At 46.1% G+C, this 18771-nt stretch overlaps 1 protein-coding gene across 1 annotated transcript in view; it reads right to left on the bottom strand.

Moving 5' to 3' along the window:
• Positions 1-13817: 13817 nt before the first annotated feature.
• The window catches only part of ING5 (inhibitor of growth family member 5), a 39550-nt gene continuing 34596 nt past the window's right edge, over positions 13818-18771 (bottom strand). The window contains exon 9 of the transcript XR_010068181.1: positions 13818-13828. The gene's annotated coding sequence lies outside the window, so the exon portion shown is untranslated. The remainder of the gene's footprint in view (positions 13829-18771) is intronic.

The raw sequence follows: 18771 nt of genomic DNA, 5'->3' as shown, positions 1-18771 counted from the left end.
AGGGTGAGAATTTCAAGGTCCCCTCCTCGAGAGCGGAGATCCCTGGGAGCTAAAAGAAAGTCCGACCGCCCAGCTGTGGCGAAGGGACCACCTGGAGTGGGGGTTAAGGACTTTACAGTTAAATTTGATGGAGATCCAACTAAGCTATCATTCTTCCTTACCAATGCAAGGAGCTATATGGATGAATGGGAACTGTATTTTTGTTCAGAAAGAGCCAAGATTAATGCCATTGCCACTAAGCTCAAGGGGCGGGCTGCCGATTGGTATGTGCAATTATGTCAATCGGATGCCCCTGAGCTGGAGGAGTTCAAAGAATTCCTGTGGGCGTTGAAGCTACACTTTGAAGACCCGTTAGCTAAAGAAAGGGCAAAACAGGCGCTGAGGGAGCTTAGCGAGGGGCCACGATCGGTAGCAGACTATGCTCTGGAATTTAAGGCTCTGGCTGGGAAGGTTGAGGATTGGTCCCAATCTACCTTAATAGAACTTTTCAAGGACGGTTTGAACATGGAGGTCCTGAGGTGGTCACTCGGTAGGGACGATCCAGATACCCTGTATGAATGGATACAGTTGGCAGGGAAGGCTGAGCATGCCCATGAAACCTTCACTCACAGGAAGGTGATGAGATATTCTGGGCTCAGCAAGGGTTCCCGCCCTGCTGCGCCTACTGGAAACTCCGGTCAACGTGCCTGGGAGGAGGAGAGGGAGCGCCGCTATGTGAAAGGGCAGTGCCTCCGATGTGGAAAGGAAGGTCACTGAGTGGCGGCGTGCCCAAAGGGCAAGACCGATGATCATTCGGGGAAGCCGACGGGGAAATCTCCCACCCTACCCAGGAAAATGAAGGCAGCCATGGCTGAAACTGAAGTGGAGGAGGTTCCTTACTTCAGGGGTGAGGGGGAGCCCGATCTACACCAGCCGGCGGGAAACGCCAGCCACCTGCTCTAAGGAGCGCCTGTGGGCAGGTGGTGGAGGATGGGCATGAACATGTTTTGGTGAGTGCCAACTATCCCACACTGAACGTGAAAGTGAAGTTAGGCTCCCGCAAAAGAACTGTTGAAGTTTGGGCATTGATCGATTCGGGGTGTTCGCGTTGCTTGATGCACTCTGACGTGGTGGCTGCTTTGGAGTTACCCAGCTTTCCACTGCAACGTTCCATGATTTTCACCCAGCTGGATGGTTCTACGGCGGGGGGGGAAACCGGTCACCCATTACATGAGCATGGTGGCATTGCAAATGGGCAGCCACCGTGAGGGGCTGCCGTTTGTAGTGGCGCCTGTGGCGCATCCCTTAGTCATTCTGGGGATTCCTTGGTTGATCCAACAAAACCCCTATATAAATTGGGTACACAGGACTTTGACTTTTGGGGATGGTTTCTATCAAGCCCCTGGGGAGGACAACGCTCCGGAGGCTGCAGTGGGGAGGGTGGTGGCAGCAACCCCGCATTTCACTGTCACACCACTGGAGGGCTTGCCAGAGCAATACCAAGGCTTTGCGGATGTGTTTGGTGAGAAAGAAGTGGACCAACTCCCACCCCATCGAAAAACTGACTGTGCGATAGAGTTGGTCCCTGACGCTCAACTGCCCAAACCAAAAATTTATGCCATGACTCAAAAGGAACTGGCAGCATTGAGGGAGTTTGTGGACAAAAACTTGGCCAGGAGTTTTATTGAACCAGCAAATTCGCCAGTGGGCGCCCCCATGTTGTTTTGAGTAAAGAAGGATGGGACATTGAGACTTTGTACAGATTACCGTGGAGTAAATGCAGTCTCGATATTAAACAAATATCCTCTGCCGTTAATAAAAGACATGTTAGCCAATCTGGCTAAGGGGAAAATCTTCTCTAAGCTGGATTTGTGGGAAGCCTATTTCCACATCCGCATACGGGAGGGGGATGAATGGAAGACTGCTTTCAATTGTCCACTGGATTCTTTTCAGTATAAAGTTTTGCCTTTTGGGTTGGTGGGGGCACCAGGGGTGCTCATGCAATTGATCAATGAAGTGTTACATGAACATTTGTTCAAGGGTGTACTGGTCTATTTGGATGATGTTTTGACTTATACTGAAACGGAAGAGGAACATGAGCGCTTGGTAAAACAGGTGCTTAGCAAACTGAGAAAGGCTGAGCTCTATGCTAAGCTTTCTAAGTGTGAATTTCATCAGACTCAGCTTGACTACCTGGGGTACAGGATCTCTGACAAGGGCATTGAGATGGATCCTGCAAAGATTCAAGCTATTTTGGGGTGGGAGCGCCCGCGCACCCGCAGGCAGCTCCAAAGTTTTATTGGCTTTTCCAACTATTACCGCCAATTCATCCAGGGGTTCGCAGAAATTGCATTGCCTCTCACTGACTTGTTACATACAAAGGAGTTGGGGGACACACGCAAGGTAAAGAACCCAGGGGCATTGCTTAATTGGACACCTGACTGCCAGTTGGCTTTCGACAAACTCAAAAGCCTGTTCACTGCTGAACCCATTCTTCAACACCCTGATCCCACTAAACCCTTTGTGGTTCAAGTGGATGCTTCCGATTTCTCAATTGGAGTGCTCTTGCTGCAAGCGGATGCTGACAACTGCCTGAAGCCATGTGCGTATCTGTCCCAGAAATTTTCTGAGACGGAAAGGCAGTGGCATGTTTGGGAGAAAGAAGCTTTTGCAGTCAAGGCTGCTTTGGAGGCATGGCGCCACCTCTTAGAGGAGGCTAAATGTCCTTTTGAGGTTTGGACTGACCATAAAAATTTGGAAGCGCTCAGCACACCCCGTAAGCTCAGTCCTAAGCAGATCTGCTGGGCTCAATTTTTCAGTCGCTTTGACTTTAAGTTGAAATTCATTCCGGGCAAGAAAAACTTCCTGGCTGATGCGCTTTCCCGCCTGCCCCAGGATTTGGTCCAGGCACCTTACGTGGTACAGTGTGGACAGCACCCCAATTGGGGTTGCAAGCTGTCACACGCAGTCAGACCCGTGCACAGCTGCCCCCAGCTTCGGTTTCACCAGCCGGGGGAAGGACGCCAATTCCCTCGCAATTGCAACAACGGTTTCTGCTAGAGCTGAAATCTGACACTTGGTTGCAAGCAAATAGAGACAATGTTACATTTGACAGAGGCTTAGCTTTGAAGCAAAACCGCCTCTATGTCCCTGACAGTTTGCGAAGGGAAATTTTGATTAGGTCTCATGATGATAAAGTGGCTGGTCATTTTGGGTTTGTCAAAACCTTGCATCTGGTACACCGCCAATTTTGGTGGCCCACATTGAGATGTGATATAAAAAGTTATGTTGCTTCTTGTCCTGTCTGTGCCATGTCAAAACGGAAGGGGGGCAAACCGCAAGGGCTGCTGCAGCCGGTGGCCAGCCCCTCCCGTCCTTGGGAGGAGGTTTCCATGGATTTCATTGTGGATTTGCCTCCTAGTCAGAGAAAGACTGTGATTTGGGTGGTAAAGGACTACTTTTCTAAGCAAGCCCATTTCATTCCATGTGCTTCCATTCCGTCTGCGCAGCAATTGGCCCGCCTTTTTCTAATCCACATCTACCGAATTCACGGGAGCCCCTCCGGCTTGATCACGGACTGCGGAACACAGTTCACTTCCCAATTTTGGAGGGCATTTTTAAAGCTGATGGACACCAAGCAGGCATTGTCCACTGTGTCGCATCCGGAGACTGACGGATCTACGGAGGCTCTTAATTCAACCCTGAAGCAATTTTTGTGGGCATTTGTCAACTATCAGCAGGACAATTGGGTTGATCTGCTACCTTTTGCTGAGGTGGCTTATAACAACGCTGTCCATCAGAGCACGGGGCACACCCCTTTCCATACTGTGTTTGGCCAGGACTTTGTTCCCATTCCTGAGTTGCCTCAACCCTCCACACAGCCCTGCTCCGCTTCTGATTGGGCTGCTCAACTGGCTGATTTGTGGCCAGTGATCCAGCTGGCATTGGCTGATGCCCAATCTGCCTATAAACTGCACACCGATAAACGATGAGCCCTTCAACCTGCTTTTAAAGTTGGTGATAAGGTCTATCTTTCCACTAAGTTCATTAAGTCCCCTCAGCCCTCGAAGAAGTTGGCTCCTAAGTTTGTTGGCCCTTTTCCCATTGTGGGAGTTATTAACCCTGCCACATTTAGACTGGATTTGCCACACAATCTGAAGCATTTACATCCTGTTTTTCATTGCAGCTTACTCAAACCTGTCAACCACTCAGATCACTGGCATCCACAACCCCCACCTCCTGCTCCGATCATGATTGGCGGACAGCAAAATTTTGAGGTGACGGAGGTCCTTGATTCTCGCCGACTTCATGGCACCCTGCAGTACCTCATTCGCTGGAAACACTTTCCCCACCCTGAGTGGGTGTCTGCCCATGATGTTCACTCTCCTGTTTTAGTTAGACGCTTTCATCTAGCTTATCCTCTGAAACCTGCTCCTTAGTGTTTTGGGGGGGGGGGCGGTATGTCATGTTCACCGTTCCAATGTTACCGTTACATCGTAACGTTTTGCATGTCATTTGGCTGATGTGTGTTTCATCTGGGAGGGGAGGAGGATTCCATCTCGTGGGATTGTTGTATGTTAGCAGCTGGATTGGAATGTGTTTGGGTTATCTTGTGTGTTCAAGGTTCCTTTCCCAGGACATCAGCAGAAATGGTTACCAGCACCTGGGGGGGCGGAGTTTGCAATGGCAGGGCGAGGGGAGGGATTACGTTTGAGCTGAGGGTTTTTAGTTTGTATTTGGCGCACTTTTGCTCATTCTCAGCTTTCTCTGTATTTGCATACTATTCTTTAATAAATCAGATATCATTAAGTTCCTGCTTGTAAGTCTGAGTCTATTAGGGTAGGCAATCCTTACAAGATTATAGAAATTTACTTCAGGAAGTGCTGAGAATAGTCACAACTTCTAGAAGAAAATAGATAGATGATAGATAAACAGGCCAACCCTATGCTGGACACTCACTAAATCTAGTTGGCTTTACTGGAATTGAATGCTACATAGATGCAATAAAAACATGTGTGCAGTTATCCAAGAAATACTGTTTATGATCTTCTCTGCCTCAATAAAATGCTAAGTAATACTCCAGTCTTTCTTGAGAATTATAATTCAATTATTGATGCTCTTAAATTCATGTTCATATTTGTGAGACTGAAAAATATAAAAAGGAAGAAGCTGTCATTTTTAGGATGAAAATGGAGGCCTTAGTTTATTACAAGGACTTTGGAATCATTTGTCAGATACTTTCATAAAACCATATATAGTCCTTGACATACGTTGAAATATTTACATAACCTTTAGTTCTTGAAAGAAGCTTGAGAAAACTTTGATGTAACTAAACTGAAAAGCTAGCTTATGTAGATTACAAGTGTGTGAATCCAAGGAAAAGCATAAGAAAAAAACCTAGTCAATTACAGTGATGATCTGATGTTGATGGAAGGCTTTCCCCAAGAAAAAACTTTCTTTGTGCTGTCTGTTGTTACATTTATGGATGCACTTGAAAGCAAGTTGAAGAAAAGACCAGTTATATGTGAAAACATTGATTATCTGTCATCAAGTGAAGGTCAACTCTTAGGAACCACATAAAATAGATTCTCTCCAGGAGGATCTGTCCCCAACCTAGTATTTCAGATCTTCCAATGGTGTACCCTTTATCTTGCTGCTGGTCATCTTTTGTAAGGGTTGAATCTGATTCTGAGGCTGAGGAAGGGGAAATCAAAACCTATGCTAGGCAAATGGGGAAATCAAAACTCAGAGTGACTTGGCAGAGTGGGAAAGTCCTGAGCAGCTGATTGGACAAAACCAGGAGCTGGACTCAAAGCCACCAATCAGTGCAAGGGAAAGGCGAGCCAAAAAGCGTGCCAAGCAAAAAGAAGCTTGATTGGCTCTGGAGGAAACATGGTGCAAAGGGAACAAAATAAAAAGGAGCCAGCGCAAGGACTGGGCTGCCAGAGACAAACGTTCTACTGAGCGAACAGCTTCCAACAGAGCACAAAAGCTGGAATCATTTTCAGATTCCTGCCCTGGTGCCGCTATGGAACCAGAGCCTTCCCAGCCTTTTGAACCTTACCTTGCTACCTTGCAGTGAGCCCCAGCCAAGCCTTGCCTTGTTGCCTCACCATGAAGTCCAGCTGAATCTTGTCTTGCCGTTCTGCCATGAAGTCCAGCCGAGTCCTGTTGCCTTGCCCTGAAGCTCAGTCAGATCGAGTCTTGCCACCTTGCCACGAAGCCCAGACAAGTCTTGCCGCCCCACCACGAGGTCCAACCAAGTCCAGTCTTGCCACCTTGCCACAGAGTCCAGTCGAGCCTAGCCTTGTTGCCTCATTGTGATCCATAGCCGAGTTTTGCCTCACAGTCCTACCTTGTTCTCCAGCCGAGGCTGGTTCAGTTGCCTTGCCGCCATCTTCAGTTGAGTCCTGTCCAGTCGCCTTGCTGCCATGGCCAGCCAAGTCCCATTGTGCTGCCTGGCCGTGAACTCCAGTCACACCTAGCCCAGTCACCTTGCCGCCAGTTCCTGCCAAGTCCTGCTTGCCTCCTTGTCATGGTCTCCAGTCAATTCCTGTTCAGCTGCCTTGCCACAGCTTGCAATCAAGCCCTGCCTTGCTGCCTTGCCACGATTCCCAGTCGAGCCCAGTCCAGCCACTTCACTGTGCTCTACAACTGGGCCTGGTTTTGCTGTCTTACCTAGCACTCTGCCATTGCCTGGTTGGTCTTGAATTGAACGGAACTCACATTCAAGAGACAATTACCACTTGTATACAATTACCAAAAGAATTCCATTTTAATTCTTCTGGTCACCTCATAGTTTAACCAGAACTTCTTCTTCTTCTCTTTCCTTCCATCTTTCCCAGCATAATAAACTTCTCTAGAGAGCTCAGTCTTTGCATAATGTGTTCAAAGTATGATAATTTGAGCCTGGTCATTTGTGTCTTGCGTGAAAACTCTGGGTTGATTTTTTGATGATCCATTTATATATTTACTTAGCTATCCATGGAATTTTCAGGAGTATTCTCCAATATTAAAGTTCAAAAGTACTAATGCTCTTCCTATCCCGCTTCTTCAAAGTCCAACTTTCCATAGAGTGACACAGGGAATACATTTCTTGTATTCTGATCTTTGTAGTTCATGTCATGGCATCTGAGTATCTTTTCCAAACTCTTCAGGGCTGCTTTGAGAAGTGCCAGTCTGCGGCTGTCATGTTCACTGCTTCAATGTATTTCAAACATCGTAACGTTTCACATGCCATGTCACTGACGCGCATTTCTGTTTGGGAGGGAACTGCTGTGAAACCTTGTACCAAGCTTTGTATGTGGAATCAGGACAATGGAATGTGTTTGGGTTATTTTCTCTGTTCAAGACCTTTTCCTGCAGACCATCAGAAGCTGTTAGGAGCACCTGGGATTGTGGACTTGAGAAGATTCTAAGGGGGAGGGATTTTGTTTGCACCCAGGGTTTTTAGTTTAAATTTGCCACACTTTCATCATTCTCAGCTTTCTTTGTGATCCTGCATACTATCCTTCAATAAATCAGATATCTTTGAAACCCTTCTTATGAGTCTGATGTACGTTAGAATAGGCAATCATTACATAAAGCTGAGAATCCCAAAATTATACAGTTAGCTCCTACCAAGATTAGTTTCTTGTGAGGGAATATAGTTAACAATGGCTGAGTCAAAATCCATGACCGGGGGACTCGAGGAACCGAGTAGCTTGATGCCCAAGTCGACAGTCAAAAGCGGAGAACTAAATGTCACTACAGAACCTTCAGAATCCCAAGACCTTTTGAAGGATGAATCAAATTCCGATTCTGACTTGGAAGAATTCAGTAATGGGGAAGAACCAAAGCAACCGGCACCAAGCGAATCACTCACTGAGTTGATCATCTTGGATGAAGTGGGGGACCACCAACCAGGGACTTCGGGGACGTCCTGGAAGTATCGGTTCCCACTAAACCCTGACAAAGAATCTACTATGGTGTTGACTGAGAGGAAACCAGGCACCCGAAGGAGAAGGGACTCTCAGACCCCTGAGAGGCTACAAGTGATGGAAGCCAAAATGGAATCGATAGAGTACATGTTTAAAAACTTGTCTCTGTCAATGGAGGGACAGGGGAGACACTGAGGAGATCCCAACCTCCCACAACCATCCCCCATCCTCCCATCTAGACCACCAGCAGAACGGGGCCGGAGACGGTTCTGGGACGAATCTCCACCCCGCAGAGCCTGGCCATCAGTATCCCCACCTCGTAAAGGTAAAGCTACCATAACCTGGGGACAAAGCACTCAAGTGCCTACTGGGTCTACTCCAGCACAAGGCGGAGTGAGAGACTTTTCTGTCAAATTTGATGGGGATCCAACAAAGTTATTCTTCTTTTTGACTAATGCTAACAGTTATATGAGAGACTTTGGGGCATGCTTCCCTTCTGAAGAGTCTAAGATAAATGCCATTGCCACCAAGTTGAAGGGTCGAGCAGCTGACTGGTATGTTCAATACATGATGCTGACTCCCCTGCACTAGATTATTTTGATGATTTCATCTGGGCATTAAAACTGCATTTTGAAGATCCTCTGGCCAAGGCACGAGCCAAGAAGGCATTGAAGGATTTTACCCAGGGCCAAATGTCAGTAGCCAATTATGCTCTAGAGTTTAGAGCTCTTGCTTGTAAAATCACTGACTGGTCTGAGTCGACTCTAATAGAGCTTTTTAAAGAGGGACTCAACTGAGATGTCCTGCACTGGGCGTTAGGTTGAGACGACCCTGAGTCATTGTATGACTGGATCTGTCTGGTAGGGAAGGTTGAGAACACCAAGCATACCTTCCTGCAAACCAGAAAATCCAAAAAAACACACTACCACGAGAGGACCCCAAAGTGCTACAACTGCTGTCTGGCCAAGCCACAGAGCCTGGGATGAGGAGAGAGATCGGCGCTACATGAGAGGTCAGTGTCTTCAATGCAGAAAGGAGAGCCATCAAGCAGCTGATTGCCTGAAAGCCAAAGCCAGAGATCAAGCAGGGAAGCCACCGGCCAAATTGCCCCCTGCTTCACGATGAATGACAGCTGCCAAAGGGACAGCCAACTCTGAAGAATTAATCTACTTTTCAGGAGAGGCTGAAGACGAAATTAAGGAGCCGGTGGGAAATGCCAGCCACCTGCCATGATGGACGCCAACTGGCAGGTGGGACAGGATGGGCGCAAAGATGCTATGGTGAGTGATGACTGTCCCACTTTAACAGTAAAAGTGAAGTTGAGTTCCTGCACAAAATCTACCAAGATGTGGGCTTTAGTTGACTCTGGGTGTTCCAGGTGTTTAATTCATTGTGATTTGGTTGCCGCTTTGGAACTGCCGAGTTTTCCCCTCCAGCATCCTTTGATCTTTACACAGCTGGATGGTTCAGCAGCGGGGGGGGGGGGGAGGCAGCGGCAACCCATTTCACTGGAACTATTGCAATGTAAATGGGCAGCCACCATGAGACTTTGAAATTTGTTATAGCCCCAGTTGGCAACCCCTTGGTCATCTTGGGGATCCCATGGTTGACCTATCGAAGTCCCTATATAAATTGGGAGCACAGGACTGTGACATTTAAAGATGAATTTTACCAAGCTCCTGCCGCGGAAATGGTTGCCCGTGCGGGGGTTGGAAGGGCGGCAATCGCCATGCTGCACCCTAACTTGCCACATTTAGAAGGCTTGCCCGCTCAATACCAAGAATTTGCGGATGTATTTGGGGAGATGGAAGTAGATCAGTTACCCCCTCATCAAAAAACTGACTGTGCAATTGAGTTGGTCCCCAGTGCTCAATTGCCCAAGCCAAAAATTTATCCAATGACTCAGAAGGAGCTCGAAGCACTACAGGACTTCATTGACAGAAATCTGTCAAGGGGATTTATTGAACCTCCCAATTCCCCAGTTGGGGCTCCTGTATTATTCCGGGAAAAGAAGGATGGCACACTTCAGCTCTATACAGACTATTGAGGGTTAAATTTGGTCTCAATTGTCAATGAATATCCTCTTCCCCTCATGAAGGACATGTTAGCTCATTTGTCAAAAGGCAAAATTTTCTCCAAGCTTGATCTTCGCGAAGCCTACTGTCACATTTGCATCAAAGCTGGGGATGAGTGGAAAACTGTGTTTAATTGCCCACTAGGATCGTTTCAATACAAAGTTCTCCCTTTCGGGTTGGCAGGGGTGCCTGGAGTGTTTATGCAATTGATCAACAAAGTATTACATGATCATTTATTCAAAGGGGTCCTAGTTTATTTAGATGATGTTCTTATTTACACTGAAACCGAGGAGGAACATGAACGTCTCCTCAGACAGGTGTTACGCAAGCTTAGAGATGCCAAACTCTATGCCAAACGTTCCAGGTGTGAGTTTCACAAAAAACAACTTGACTATCTGGGCTATCGAGTGTCTGACCAGGGTATAGAAATGGACCCTGCCAAGATTCAGGCAATTCTGAGTTGGGAGTGTCCCCACACCCGAAGGCAATTACAAAGTTTTCTAGGATTCAGTAATTTCTATAGGCAATTCATCCTGGGGTTCACTGAGATTGCTCTGCCCCTCACTGATTTACTCCGTACAAAGGGCTTGGGGGAGACACGCAAAGTAAAAAACCCTGGGGTGGTGTTGAATTGGACACCTGAATGCCAGGCGGCTTTTGATAAATTGAAAACTCTTCACTGCTGAGCCTATTCTGCAGCACCCTGATCCTGAATGCCCCTTTGTGGTCCAAGTCGATGCTTCTGACTCCTCGACTGGGGCTATTTTGTTGCAAAGGGATTTGGAAAATCGTCTGAAACCTTATTTATCTAAGAAATTTTCTGAAACAGAACACCACTGGCATGTTTGGGAAAAGGAGGCTTTTGCAGTAAAGGCAGCTTTAGAAACTTGGCGCCATCTCCTTGAAAGCGCTAAATGCCCTTTTGAGATTTGGACTGATCACAGAAATTTGGAAGCCCTTCGCACACTGCGACATCTCAGCCCTAAACAAATTTGTTGGGCTCAATTTTTTAGTTGCTTTAACTTCCAGTTAAAATACATTCCTGGAAAGAAAAACTTTCTAGCTGATGCGCTGTCATGTTTACCTCAAGATCACGACCAGGTGGCTGATGTGGTTGGTACTGTTCTCACTAAACCACAATTGGGCTTGGCTGCCATCACTCGGAGTCAAAGCCGTGCACAAGCCCTCTCGCCCCCAGCACGCCCTGGGAAGCAGAAAGTGCAAGTGCCTTGTTGGTTACAAAAAGACTTTCTCCAGGCACTGAAATCTGATACTTGGTTGCTAGCTAATAGAGACAATGTTTCTTTTGAGGACGGTCTAGCTTGGGTGGAACACTGCCTTTATGTGCCTGAAACTTTACGAGCTGATGTTTTGCGGTGTTCCCATGATGATAAACTTGCTGGACACTTTGGTTTTGTTAAAACGTTGCATTTGGTTTGCCAATTTTGGTGGCCGACCTTAAGACGTGATGTCAAAGACTATGTTGCTTCCTGTCCTGTTTGTGCCATGTCTAAACGTAAAGGGGGGAAACTGCAGGGGCTTTTACAGCCAGTGGCCAGTCCGTCCCGTCCCTGGGACCAGATTACCATGGATTTCATTGTGGACCTGCCACCCAGTCAGAAGAAAACTGTCATTTGGGTTGTAAAGGATTTTTTCTCTAAGCAAGCTCATTTTATTCCATGTGCATCCATTCCTTCAGCCCCGCAATTGGCATGCCTGTTTTTTCACCACACCTACCAGCTCCACAGTAGCCCCTCCCACATAATTTCGGACCGCGGCACACTGTTTACTTCCCAATTTTGGAAATCATTTTTAAAATTGATTGGCACTAAACAGGCGCTTTCCACATCGTCCCATCCGCAGACAGACAGTTCTACTGAGATTTTAAATGCCACCCTCAAACAGTTCCTTAGAGCATACGTTAACTACCATCAAGATGATTGGGTTGAATTGTTACCTTTTGCTGAAGTTGCTTACAACAATGCTGTACATCAAAGTACCGGACAAACTCCTTTTCATGTTGTTTCTGGTCACGACTTTGTTCCCATTCCTGAACTGCCACAACCCCCCTCCCCAACGTGCTCCGCATTTGATTGGGCTGTTAAACTGTCTGATTCCTGGCCAGTGATTCAGCAAGCTTTGGCTGATGCCCAGGCTGCTTACAAGTCTCAAGCTGACAAACATTGTTCTCCACAACACGACTTTAAAGTTGGGGATCAGGTTTATTTATCCACTAAATTTATTAAATCACCTCAGCCCTCTAAAAAACTTGCTCCCAAATTCATTGGTCCTTTTCCTATTATTGATATTGTCAATCCAGTTACTGTTAAGTTGCAACTACCTCACAATTTGAAGCGCTTGCACCCTGTTTTCCATTGCAGCTTGCTTAAGCCTGTACACCAATCGCCGTGTTGGCACTGTTACCTCCTCCTCCTGCTCCTATTATGATTGACTGGCAGCAGCACTTCGAAATCAAGGACATTGTTGATTCTCACAAACTTCGGGGCACCCTACAGTATCTGGTCTGATGGAAACACTTTCCTCATCCTGAATGGGTGTCTACTCGCCATGTTAATGCTCCTGATTTAGTTAACTGTTTCCACTTTGCTTATCCATTGAAGCCTTCTGCATAATGTATTATGGGTTTTTTTTTCTGGGGGGCAGTATGTCATGTTCACTGTTTCTGTCATGAGTACTGATGGTGAGCAGGAGACTGTACAAGACCTCAACATCCCGACCATAGAATTGCCACGTCCCATAGAAGTTGAGACTATTGACGACCAGCCCCTCAAGGCAGGGCTGATTAGAAGACTCACAGAACCTTTGCAACTAACAACGGGAGACCACACTGAGTGGATCCAACTTTATGTTACTGCATCACTTAATGTGCCTATAGTCCTGGGCACACCTTGGCTGAAGATCCACAACCCATTGTTGAACTGGACTACAGGAGCAATCTCCTTCCCATTCCAGCTAAGGAATGCCAGCACAAGATTCAAGCCGCTCTTCTCTCTCCAGCAACCAACGCAGTCACGGAAGCAGGGGGGGTCCAGTTGCCAGCCAAGTATGCAGATTTCGCAGACGTTTTCAGCAAACAAGAGGCCGCAGCACTACCCCCCCCCCCCATAGGGACTGTGATTGCACCATTGAGTTGATACCAGGAGCCAAGATTCCAGCAAGAAAACAATATCCCATGTCCCCTAAAGAACTAGACACCTTAAAAGATTACTTGGATTCTAATCTCCAAAAGGGTTTCATCTGACCATCTACTTCCCCAGTGTCTGCTCCTACCTTCTTCATACCAAAGAAGCCTGACCCGTTGGCACCAGCAAACCAGGAGGCACCCATGAGAGTGGTGTGTGATTTCAGCTCCCTCAATAAAGTCACGGTCAAGGAAAATTACCCACTCCCCCTAATATCTGATCTGCTGGATCGCGTACAGAAAGCACACATTTTTACTAGGTTGGACCTCAGGAATGCGTACAATCTGATCTGGATGAAAGAGGGGCATGAATATCTGACTGCCTTCGATACCAGGTTTGGTAAATTTGAATACCTTGTTTTGCCCTTTGGCTTGACTAATGCAGGAGCCATATTTTCCCAATTTATGAATCAAATTTTCTCTGATTTACTAGATAAGTATCTGGTCATTTATCTAGATGACATATTAATATTCTCTGAGGATGCTACAACTCATGTAACCCATGTACATAATGTCTTACAAAGACTGAGAGAGAACAAGCTGTTCGCCGAGCTAGAGAAGTATGCCTTCGATTTAACTGAATTACATTTCCTGGGCTATAGAATATCAACAGAAGGCATATCCATGGATCCTTCTAAGGTCCAGGCAATTTTCTCTTGGCAACCCCCCCCCCCCCAAATGTGAAAGATGTACAAAGGTTTCTAAGATTCTCCCATTTCTACAGGAGATTCATAAATAAATTTAGTGACAGGGCTAAACCCCCCACATAGCTTTTGAAGAAAGGATCAAAATTCATTTGGGCGGAGAGAGAGCAAGTAGCCTTCCAAGAATTTAAGCAACTCTTTGCATCCCAGCCGCTTTTAAAGCACCCTGATCCTACAAAGCAATTCATAATGCATTCAGATGCTTCAGATTTTGCTATCGCTGCTGTTTTATTGCAATATAATGACAAAGAAGGAAAGACACTGCTCCCTTGTGCATTTTTCTCCTGCACGCTCTCACCAGCAGAGAGAAACTATGATGTTTTTAACAAGGAGTTGCTGGCAATTAAAGCAGCATTTCAAGAGTGGAGGCACTGGCTAGAAGGTGTAACCTTTCCTGTGAAAGTTTGCACCGATCACAAGAATTTACAGCTTCTACAAAACACCAGATCCCTCACCCCACGCCAAATCAGATGGAGCCAGTTTTTCTCCCATTTCAATTTTGTTATTTCTTATGTTCCTGGGGTGCAGAACCGTTTGGCAGATGCCTTGTCTTGATCCATTCAGGCAACCCCCGCTACTCACCAGGAGGTCCAGGCTACTATATTACAACCTCACAACTTTGAGCAGTCTATGTGGGGGAACCAGACAGATTTTAGCAGCAGGCAGACAATTAGAGGACCTATTTACAAGAGTCAGAGCTCAGCAGCAACAGGACCCATATGCCAGGGCCAGGATGGATGACCTCCAGAGGGGCCCGCAAGACACTGCCTCCCCATTTAATGTGGAAGCAGGAATCCTCTGGCATAGTGGGCGATTATACATTCCCCCCTCATTGAGGGAAGAAGTACTGAGACTTTACCATGACCATCAAACGGCAGGCCACGGAGGTGTTTGCAAAACCCTCCATAGAACTCTGAGAGACTACTGGTAGCCTAAGATGACTGCAGACATAAAGGGTTACGTTGCTTCTTGTCATACCTGTAGATGAGCCAAGCCTCTCCCAGGGAAGCCCACAGGACTCTTGCAACCCCTACCCACCCCAAGTAGGCCTTGGGATACAATTTCCATGGATTTCATCACTGATTTACCCCAGGGGCTGACTTCCATACTAGTGGTGGTGGACCTTTTCACTAAAATGGCGCATTTTATTCCTTGCAAGTGCCTCCCATCTGTGCAAGCCACAGCGCAGTTGTTAATGGACCATGTTTTTAGGTATAGAGGCATGATAAATCACTTGGTGAGTGACAGAGGCCCTCAGTTCACTTCCAGGTTCCGGAGGACCCTTTTCCAGTCATTAGGGGTCCAGATCCACCTGTCATCATCACATCATCCTGCTAGTAACGGGCAAGCTGAGAAAATTAACCAATGGTGACAGCAGTATCTCAGGTGTTACACTACTTATCAGCAAGACAATTGGCCAGCCCTGCTCCCCATGGCAGAATTTACTTACAACAACTCTGTGCAATCCTCTACCAAGATGTCTCCTTTCCAAGCACTCTACGAGGTTAACCCTCAGGTGTTGCCTACCTCCTCCCAGCAGGGAACTGTTCCAGCCGCGGCTGATTTTCTTAAAGAGCAACAAGCCACACAGGAGTTGTTAAAGGAGCAGCTGAACAGGGCAAGGAGTGCTTACAAGAGAGCTGCAGATGCTCACAGACAAGAGGGGCCAGCGATTGCGGTAGGAGACAAAGTATGGCTCTCTACCAAGTTTTTGACCTCTACCAGGCCCTCCAAGAAGTTGGACTCTAAGTTTGTGGGCCCTTTCACTGTGGTACAGCAGATAAATCCAGTGGCTTATCGCTTAAAGCTGCCAGCATCCATGAAAATCCATCCAGTTTTTCACAGAGCCTTGCTAGCCAAAGACCCTCCCCCAAGTACCTTACAATCGCAAATTCCCCCCCCCCACCTCCAGTAATTGTGGAGGGGGAGGAGGAATACAAAGTCGAGGAAATTCTGGACTCTAGGAGGAGGGGAAGGGGCATCCAATATTTCATACACTGGAAAGGATACCCTGAGGAAGAGCGCAAGTGGGAAAATGCCAGAGATGTGCACGCACCAGCGCTGGTTCAACGATTCCATCAGCTTTTCCCTCACAAACCCAAGCCTTGCACTCTACCAGAGATTCCTCACTTGACTGAGCAAGCAGAGGAATCCCAAGCAGAGGAGTTCATAAGTTGGCAACCTCCACCCCCGCCAGAGGCTCTGAGGCCAGAGCAAGAGGAGGAGGGAGAGCTGCAGCCCTCCACCTCAGGCTTGCATTTCCCAAGGGGGAGGGGGGAAGAATCTTCTAATTATCTAGCTATTTTCCAGCAGCAGCCACCTGGGCCAGAAGCGTTATCAGACCTGGAGAGCAGCACTGATTCGTCCTTGGAGGAGTTTTCCTTTGAAGAATTTCCATTGTTGCCCAGTTCCCATGGGAGGTTGGAGGGGGAGATGGACTCTCATGAGACTCTGGAAGGGAGGAAGGTCTGAAATGGAATGTGAATCTGGAGGGGAGGGTGATGTCATGAGTACTGATGGTGAGCGGGAGGGGGCCCCTATCCAGGGGGGAAAACGCATGCATAGTACTGAGGAGTTAAGCAGCCATTCAAAGAGACACAGATCAGACCCGCCTTGACTTTTGGGGTTTATCTGTCTGGGTTTTCCCACACTTCTTCAGTTTGTTAGGATTTTCTGTCTAATGTAGCAGTAATAAAACACTAGAGACCTATTCCTTGTCTCAGCGTGGTTCCTGTTAGGACAGTTTCAATGTATTTCAAACATCGTAACATTTCACATGCCATGGCGCTGACGTGCGTTTCTGTTTGGGAGGGAGCTGCTGTGAAACCTTGTACCAAGCTCCGTATGTGGAATCAGGACAATGGAATGTGTTTAGGTTATTTTCTCTGTTCAAGGATTTTTCCCGCAGATCATCAGAAACTGTTAGGAGCACCTGGGATTGTGGACTTGAGAAGATTCTAAGGGGGGAGGGATTTCATTTGCACTGAGGGTTTTTAGTTTGAATTTGCCGCGCTTTCATCATTCTCAGCTTTCTTTGTGATCCTGCATACTATTCTTCAATAAATCAGATATCTTTGAAACCCTTCTTATGAGTCTGATGTACATTAGAATAGGCAACCATTACAGTGGCATATTTCATGGCTGCTTGTTCCTCTACTGTTGATGGTTAATCCTAAAAGGCAGAGGTTATTTACCACTTTGATATTTTCATTGTCAATTCTAAGGCTGGTTATGGCACCTTTTGTCATTAGTTTGGTCTTCTTTATATTTACTCTTAGTCCCATTTTTTCACTGTGCTCCTTGACTTTTGTTACTAGAGCTTGCAGATCCTTTGTATTTTCAGCTATCAGAATAGTGTCATCAGCAAAGCACAGATTATTGATGTTTCTTCCTCCACTTTTAAAACCATGCTCATCTTCTTCCGATCCAGCTGCCCTTAATATATATTCAGCCTATAGTTTGAATAAATAAGGAAAGAGTATACAGCTTTGTCTCATTCTTTGCCAATCTGAACCAGTCTGTTTTGCCATGTTCTGTCCATACTGTAGCTTCCTGACCTGTATGCAGGTTTTGCCTGAGGACAGTGAGTTGTTCTGGGATTCCCATTTTTCTAAGCACATTCCACAGCTTGACATGATTGACACAATCAAAGGCCTTTCTATAATCAATGAAACACATAGTGACTTCTTTTTGGTATTCTTTGGCTTTCTCAATTATCCAGTGTACATCAGCATTGTTTTCTGTTCCTCGGCCTTTTCGAAGGCTAGCTTGAACATACAGGTATGTCATCTCCTGCTCCATGTAGAGCATTAATATTCCTAAGCATTATTTTGCAAGTACTGTATGTGAAATTAAGGGTATTGTCTAATAATTTGCACACTCTGTTAAGTCCTTCTTTGGAATTGGTATGTAGATTGACCTCTTTCAATCTGTGGGTCACTGTGTTGTTCTTCTGTTTGCTAGCATGGCTTGGTTAGAACCTTTACTAATTCTTCTTATGTTCTTATGTTGCTTTATGTGTTTCTTAGATACTCTATCAATTTCTATATTCTTCCAACCTGGTAATGACTGGAGTGTTGATCTAGCTTCATCTTCCAGTACTAGAGATTCTTGTGAGTAGGGAATAACTTCTAATATATCTTTGATGTTGACATCTCTACTGTTCAGGTTTTCAGTATACTCCTTCCATCTTTGTTCGATCTTCTTTGAATCAGTTATTATATGTCCACTGGTGTCCTTTAGCATACCTATTCGAAGTTGGAACCTCCTTCTGAGTTCAGAGATCTTTTGGAAGATTTTCTTGTTGTTCCATGTCTGTTTCCATCTTCGATGTCATTACAGATGTTGTTATAATATTGCTTCTTGCCTCTCTTAACAGCTCTCTGAAACTCTTTATTAAGTTCCTTCCTGAGATCTTTATCTTTCTTGGCTTTGGATGCTCTTCTCCTCTTGGCAATTTCTACTGTTTGTTCTGATATCCAGTTTGCTTTCTTCTGTTTCTTGATCTTTGGCATTCCCTTTTCATATTCATGCTTAACAACTTAATTCCAGTTTCTCTGATTCCCTATCCATGAGGTTCAGGACTTCAAAGTGATTCCAAATGTTCTCCTTGAAAATTGTGGGTATGGTTAAGATTATGTCATGGAAATGGTTGGCTTTCTTCTATTTTAGCTTAACCTTTAATTTGCACATGAGCAGTTTGTGATCTGTTCTGCAGTCAGCTCCTGGCCATGTCTTTGCTGTCATAACTGAGTTCTTCCACTTCCCTGTACCAATAATATAGTCAATTTGATTTCTGTGTACACCATCTGGTGATATCCATGTACATAGGTGTCATTTTGGTTGTTGGAAGACTGTGTTAGCAATGAAGAAATAATTGGATTGGTGGAAAT

This window comes from Candoia aspera, chromosome 6 (genome assembly GCF_035149785.1).
Source record: "Candoia aspera isolate rCanAsp1 chromosome 6, rCanAsp1.hap2, whole genome shotgun sequence".
Classification (NCBI taxonomy): Eukaryota; Metazoa; Chordata; class Lepidosauria; order Squamata; family Boidae; genus Candoia; species Candoia aspera.
The sequence above is the reverse complement of the archived record's forward strand: the minus strand, read 5'-3'. Positions and strand labels throughout refer to the sequence as shown.